Source organism: Pelodiscus sinensis, chromosome 9, assembly GCF_052426305.1.
Source record: "Pelodiscus sinensis isolate ZL-2025 chromosome 9, ASM5242630v1, whole genome shotgun sequence".
In the NCBI taxonomy this organism is placed as follows: domain Eukaryota; kingdom Metazoa; phylum Chordata; order Testudines; family Trionychidae; genus Pelodiscus; species Pelodiscus sinensis.
Window position 1 is genome coordinate 17260855 of NC_143060.1, and position 6554 is coordinate 17267408.

Consider the following 6554-nt stretch of genomic DNA (forward strand, 5'->3'; position numbering starts at 1 on the left):
CCACTTTCAATAGTAAATCAATGAGATTCTGGCCCAATTTAATTCAATGGGAATTTTTCCATTAACTTTAATGGAGCCAGGATTTCGTCCAATATATTCAGGATTAGGGTTTTAGATTCCAGTCTTGCAATGATTTATGCACATGCTTAATTTTAAGCACGTGAATAATCCCAGTGAAGTCAAGTAAATTTCAAACTTCAAAGTGATTATTATGAACAGCAATAAATTAAACAGTAGTAAGTCATCATGACCAGATGGTATGCACCTCAGAGTTCTGAAGGAACTCAAATTTGAAATTGCAGATCTACTAACTATGGAACGCATCATCTAAATCAGCATCCATTCCAGGTGACTGGAGCATAGTTAATGTGATATTAATTAAAAAATAAACCCTCCAGATATGATCCTGGCAATTACAGGACGGTAAGCCTAACTTGAGTACCAAGCAAGTTGTTTGAAACTATCGTAAAGAACAAAATGACCAGACACATAAATGAACATAATTTGTTGTGGCCTTTGTAAAAGGGAAATCATACCTCGGGGCTATGTCTACACTCGCAGCTTCTTGCACAAGTATGGCCGTTCTTGCGCAAGAATCCGCAGAGCGTCCACACTGTCTGCCTGCTCTTGCGCAAGGAAATTTACAGTATGGCGTAGTAAGAGAGGGCTTCTTGCACAAGAGCTACGCTCTTTTTTAACAGGTGTAAACTCTCTTGCGCATAAGCTCTTGCGCAAGAGGGCAGTGTGGCTACTCTGCAGGGATTTCTTGCACAAGAAAGCCCTATGGCTAAAATGGCCATCAGAGCTTTCTTGCGCAAGAGAGCGTCCACACTACCATGGGCGCTCTTGCACAAAAGCACAGCTCGCACATGGCAGTGTGGACGTTTTCTTGCACAAGACTTCTTGCACAAGAACCCTTGCACAAGATGTTCTTGCGCAAGAAGCCGCCAGTGTAGACATAGTCCAACAGTCTTTTAGAATTCCTCAAGGGAGTCAATGAACATTTGAACAAAGGTGATCCAGTCAACAGAGTTCTTGGACTTTCATAAGACCCTCATCAAAGGTTCTTAAACAAAGTAAGCAGTCATGGAATAAGAGAGAAGGTCCCTCATGAATCAGTACCTGGTTAAAAGTCAGGAAGCAACGGGTAGGGAAAACGGCTATTTTTCAGGATAGAGGTAAATAGTGGTTTCTTCCATAAAACTGTACTGGAACCAGTGCTGTTCTACATATTCATAATGATCTGGAAAAAGGAATAAACAGTGAGGTGTCAAAGTTTGCAGATGATATAAAATAATTTAATATTGGACTTAATTAAGAGGAGAGTGAAAAGTTCCAAAGGAATTTCACTAAACTGCATTATTGGGCAAGAAAATGGCAGATGAAATTCAATGTTGATGAATGCAAAATAATGCACTTTGGAAACCATAATTCCTTGTATATATACAAAATGCCAGGGTCAAAATTAGTTGTTGCTGCTCAAGAAAGAGATCTTGAAATCACTGTGGATAGTTCTCTGAAAACATCTGTTTGATGTACAGTAGCAGTCAAAAAAGCTGAGTGCTAGAAACCATTAGGAAAGGGATAGATAAGACAGAAAATATGTCATTATGTAAATCCATGGTACACCCACAACTTGAATTCTGTGTGCTGCTCTGGTCATCCCATCTCAAAAAAGACAGGTTAAAATGGGAAAAGGTACAGAAAAGGATGACAAAAACAGTTAAAGGAAAGGAACAGCTTGCATATATGGAGAAATTAAAAAGACAGACTGTTCAGTCTGGGAAAGGGTCAGCTAAGGGGGGGATATAATAGAGAAATCAAATAATGAACAAGTGATCACCCAATGAAATTAATAGGCAAAAAGGTTAAACAAACAAAAGGAAGCACTAGTCCACATAACACAGTCAGCCTGTGGAACTCATTACTGTGGCTGTTGGGAAGGCCAAGCATATAACTGGGTTAAAAAAAAGAAAAATACGTTTATGGAGGATAGGTCCAACTATGACCCTAAGTTTCTGACTACTAGATGCTGAGACTGGACAACGGGGGACGGATTGCTTGATTATTGCACTTTTCTATTCATTCCCTTTAAATGTCTCGGCATTGCCCACCGTTGGAAGACAGGAGATTGGGCGAGCTGTATCCTCAGTCTGATCCAGTACGACTGTAAGTTCTTACAATAATTTACCTTGTGAAAACACACTAAAATGCCTCAAGGTACATCCATACAGCTCACTTCTTTCAGCAGCACAGAGTACATGTGTACATAGCCCCCCTAACAGAGGCATGAACAGCAACGTGGAGAGTGAAGCACATCCTAAGCGAGTAAAAACACTTCTGCAGTGTGGATACATACCCAAGAGCATCCCCTACATGGTTCTCTACTAACCCCAGCCATGCCTCCCTTTCTACATTGATATTTATAGCAGTGTAACGTCCCACTGCCTTCCCGCTGCTGGAAAAGCCCCCAGCAATGGAGAAAGGATCTGGGAGGGGGAGGTTTCCCCACTGCCTTTCATCACCACAGTGAAAGGCTCTGGTAGTACGGAGCTGCTAAATCATTTTACAGCAGTGTGCACTTGCTTTTCACTGCAGTGTGTTGCTACCCATACACTATCCACCAACAATACTGGTGTGTACGTATCTTTTCAACCTTACATATTTGCACATTTTGTAGTCTGTAATACACACATTAACTTACATTTTAACTTACAACATTTATAAAATAGTATTTCATTAAATATGCAGATATTTGAACAATTTAGTTTGATTTAATAGGAGGTTAGTTTAGTTCAATTTACAGTTTAATTTATTTTTTGCTTTTTTTTTTTTAAAACCAGCAAAGACTATTTTTCATATATTATATATTACAAACTTGACTAGTTGCTTGTTGTATCTGTTTTGGAACATGTTGCTATAGCTCTAGTCTCCTGAGCATTTCAAGGTCCAGTGCTGGAAAATAGTTTGCACTTCATTTGTGCATGTACTAATTTTGAATTAAACAGGCCCACATAAATCCTTCTGAAAAATAAGGCAATTAAGTCTGGACTATTTGTAAAAAGGACAACATGTGGCTGCAATTATAATGGCTAAACATCTTGGTAACACACTGACTTATTAGTGCCATAAGTAGTTTGTGCAACACATGCCGAGTAGTCCTCAAAGCAATAAATCTTAACATTCAAAAAAGTGAGCCATGTTTTAAATTTTTTTAAATCTTATAAAATACACTCTCCATAACTAACAGCATAAAAATTTGTTATAGTCTCAATTCCACTCATGAAGGAGACCTGCTATATGAGGAAGTGGCTTGGGGCAGGGTGAGGGAGCTCCTTTGATGTACCAGTTCCCCTTTTTTCCTGGACCCAATGCTGGGAGCTTTTCAGGTCTCTGATTCACTCTGGGGTTGGAACTTTAATGGACAAACTCTTTGCCACTTGGGAATGACATATGCACCAGGAATCATCTTATTTTTAATAAGTGGCTGATTTTTTTTAAATTGCAGTGTGAAAGAGATACAAGGAGAATAATTTAACACTAAACACATAACATTAACTACTTGTTTCTCATTCACTAGTGAATGGTTGACTCCCATATCCATTCAAGTCCATATTACCAGCTTCCATCACTCCCTGTTAAATTTTCAAACATCTTTATGATTTCTTCCATACATCTGCACATGCTTGGCAGGAGCGCTCCATAACATTCCACAAAGATTCCTTATTATCCTCCTTAAAACTGTCCTTTGTGTAATTCCTACCAAAAAAACAAACAAGCTTGACAACAGACTGTTAGTGTGCTGAGAATGCTGTCTATTGTGCCAATCACTATCATCACATATTGTTTTTCTGTTCTGTCTATATTTATCTGCTATTGTCTTATATTAAGATTGTAAGGTCTTTGGGAGCAGAGACTGTCGTTTTTTCTGTCTAACACCTAGCGCAATGAAACTTGGTCTATAATTGGGGCTCATAGGTTCTATGAAAATACAAATAGTAAACAGTAATCTCCAACATCTTATCTATAGCATCTGCAAATTTTAAAAGGCAGAAATAACTGCAAATCTTGTTTTCCTTTCAACCCCCAATCCTTCTGGTTTTCTGCTTTATTCTCCGGCATTATAGGAGAAGCTTGTTTTCTTCATTACATGCCTTTCACTGAACTAGATCAGAAAATCCTTCTCATCTCCAAAGGGCTCATTTCCTTTAGAATTAAGACACTGAATCAGTTGTTTCACTAGCTCTATTGACCTTTCCCTACTAGCTAGGCAGCTTGATCTTTTTTTCCACAGGAGAACATGTAATATAAACATAATCGGTCCTTTCAATCCATTTAGCTCTTAGCTCCAGCAACAGCTTCATTTACTTCAAGATTTTCTGATACAGACTCTTCCTCAAGTAATATCAAGCCCATAGCAGAAGGGGAAAAACAAAAGGCCTTAAATCCTAACATTCACATAACACCAAGATAAAAATGCACCTGGACCTTGTCACTGTAAAGTAATATAAGCCATGGTATGTGATTCCTGCTGCTAATTAACAAAGTCCTGTTAGATTTCCCCCTTTCCCTTACACTAATTAGTTTAGAAGGAAAATTCACACACACATACAAATAGACAAAATATCCACAGGACTCCATTGTTAAGACCACACTTGGGGAGCTGGGGAAAGCTGTGTGTGTAATTTTAAACACCTGATTGCCTGAAGCATGCAGGTGTGAGAGAAATGTTGCCTAAATGGTGCAAGTCTTTAAAAATGCCAACAGTTTGCATGAAAAATCAAATTTCTCATTAGCAGGATGAATAATTTATCAGCAGACTCATAAACCAGGATAATGATACTTTTGTTGTCTACTGAACTAGCAATGAAGTCACCTGACACCAAAAGAAAAAAAATCTAAACAATAAAAATCTTCAGTCTTAAAGAATTCCTTGCCAGAACTTTCATAGATATATTCTAGCATAGGGTATTAGCAGCACAAGCTATTTGATAATTTTTTTAAAAAAAAAGTTCATGCTTTAATTCACCCAACATTTGCAGTATGCACTGTTTTTTAAAGTACATTATTACTATTTAAACATTTTCTAAAATGAATTTCAAATTAGCTTGAGGAAGTTTGAAAGTCCTGTATGGAATAAATATTGCTTCTAATCTTCCACAGCACAAACTGTAGCATTCATATTATCTCTCTTGCCAAATGTAAAAAACATAGTGGTCTGTCTTTAGGCACCCAGCAGTGTTTCTTGGAAGGGCAATGAAAGAGTGAATGGCAAAAGCCTGCCAAAAGGAAAATCAAAGCCATACCTGCAAGCTGCAATACAGCTCTAGGAATCCCTTCAGACTTTTCTTTTCATGTATTTGAAACTGAAACTTTTCAAAATGCTGGTGTGGTTCCTTAAAGTCACTTTACTTCTTAAACCCAACCAACTTAGAGAGGAGGGGGGGAGAGAAAGAAATAGGCATTAAATGTAATTGTCCCAAAGCAATCTCTTCAGAGGAAAAGAACCTTAAAATGCAGGAAATCTGTCTAACCCTCTAACTATTCCCACTCAAGCTGCCCCGTAGTCACAGATGTTACTGATTCAGTTAGATAGCAATTCCAAGCTCCCAAAACAGATTCCAAGTGAGAAAATAGGAAAAGTCATTGGTTGCTATTAGATACGCATTCTGAAGAAAAAAGAAGTATGGGCAGAGAGGAATTTGTGGCCTGGATTAGAGGTTCCATGGTAATTAAAGAGTAATGACAAATAGGATATCCTTTGACCTATTGAACATAAAGCCACAAGGTTAAAAATGCAAGCTACACTGCACATTTTTAGGGGAATATGTCAAATCTTCATACTGAGATTTACCAACAGAATTTAAAAGACTCAGACTAACATGCTTCTGTGGAAATATAATGGGGTTCTATTGAAATTATGCTAAACACTAAAAAAGATAGCAGAAAATGGGGGAACAGTTTAAAAAAACCTATAATTCTATAACAGGGAAATAATTTTATATGATGTTTTATAGTGTAGTCTTTAAAAAACACAAAGAAAAATTAGGGTATGAGCTGTTTTCTGTGAAACTATATAGTACTTTACCCTAAGGATTGTCTTGTAGCCTAATCATCCTGTTTTACAATTGGGCCTCACTTTTATCAAAGCAAGGGTATAGGCCCAGCCTTCACATGTTCCTAAGACCATGTAGATCAAATGTTACTAAAATGATGAAGTATATGCATTTATAACTATGCTAATGGGAAATCCCACTCTCCTTAACAAATTAATACTGGACAAACCTGTGTCATTGAAAAAAGGTCATTTAGCAGTAATCAGGATGGATCATAAGAAGGAAAAAGCATGTGAAAAGGGAAGGCAAAAGGTTTGGAGCCCTATGAGCATAATGGAAGGAATAAGGAAAGTAGGACAGACATTGGAAAGTTACCAGGAGTGAGGAACGTGTTCTTTGGAAGAACGAAGCAAGTGATTTGACGGTATGTGAAGGTGAGAAGTGGACTTCGTGGGAGTGTAGAAGGAATTAAGCGATTGTTGTAATATGTGAAGGGAA

General features: G+C 37.8%; 1 long non-coding RNA gene across 8 annotated transcripts in view; it reads right to left on the minus strand.

Moving 5' to 3' along the window:
* Positions 1-5625, minus strand: part of LOC102454831 (uncharacterized) — a 29876-nt gene extending 24251 nt beyond the window's left edge. For 6 of the 8 annotated variants that reach the window (XR_012905887.2, XR_012905882.2, XR_012905888.2 and 3 more), the window contains exons 1-2: positions 5307-5625; positions 1123-1243 (exon numbers count right to left, since the gene is read on the minus strand). This is a non-coding gene — a long non-coding RNA (uncharacterized LOC102454831). The remainder of the gene's footprint in view (positions 1-1122; positions 1244-5306) is intronic. The other 2 variants (XR_012905886.2, XR_012905885.2) reach the window with 2 other exon arrangements.
* Positions 5626-6554: the final 929 nt, after the last annotated feature.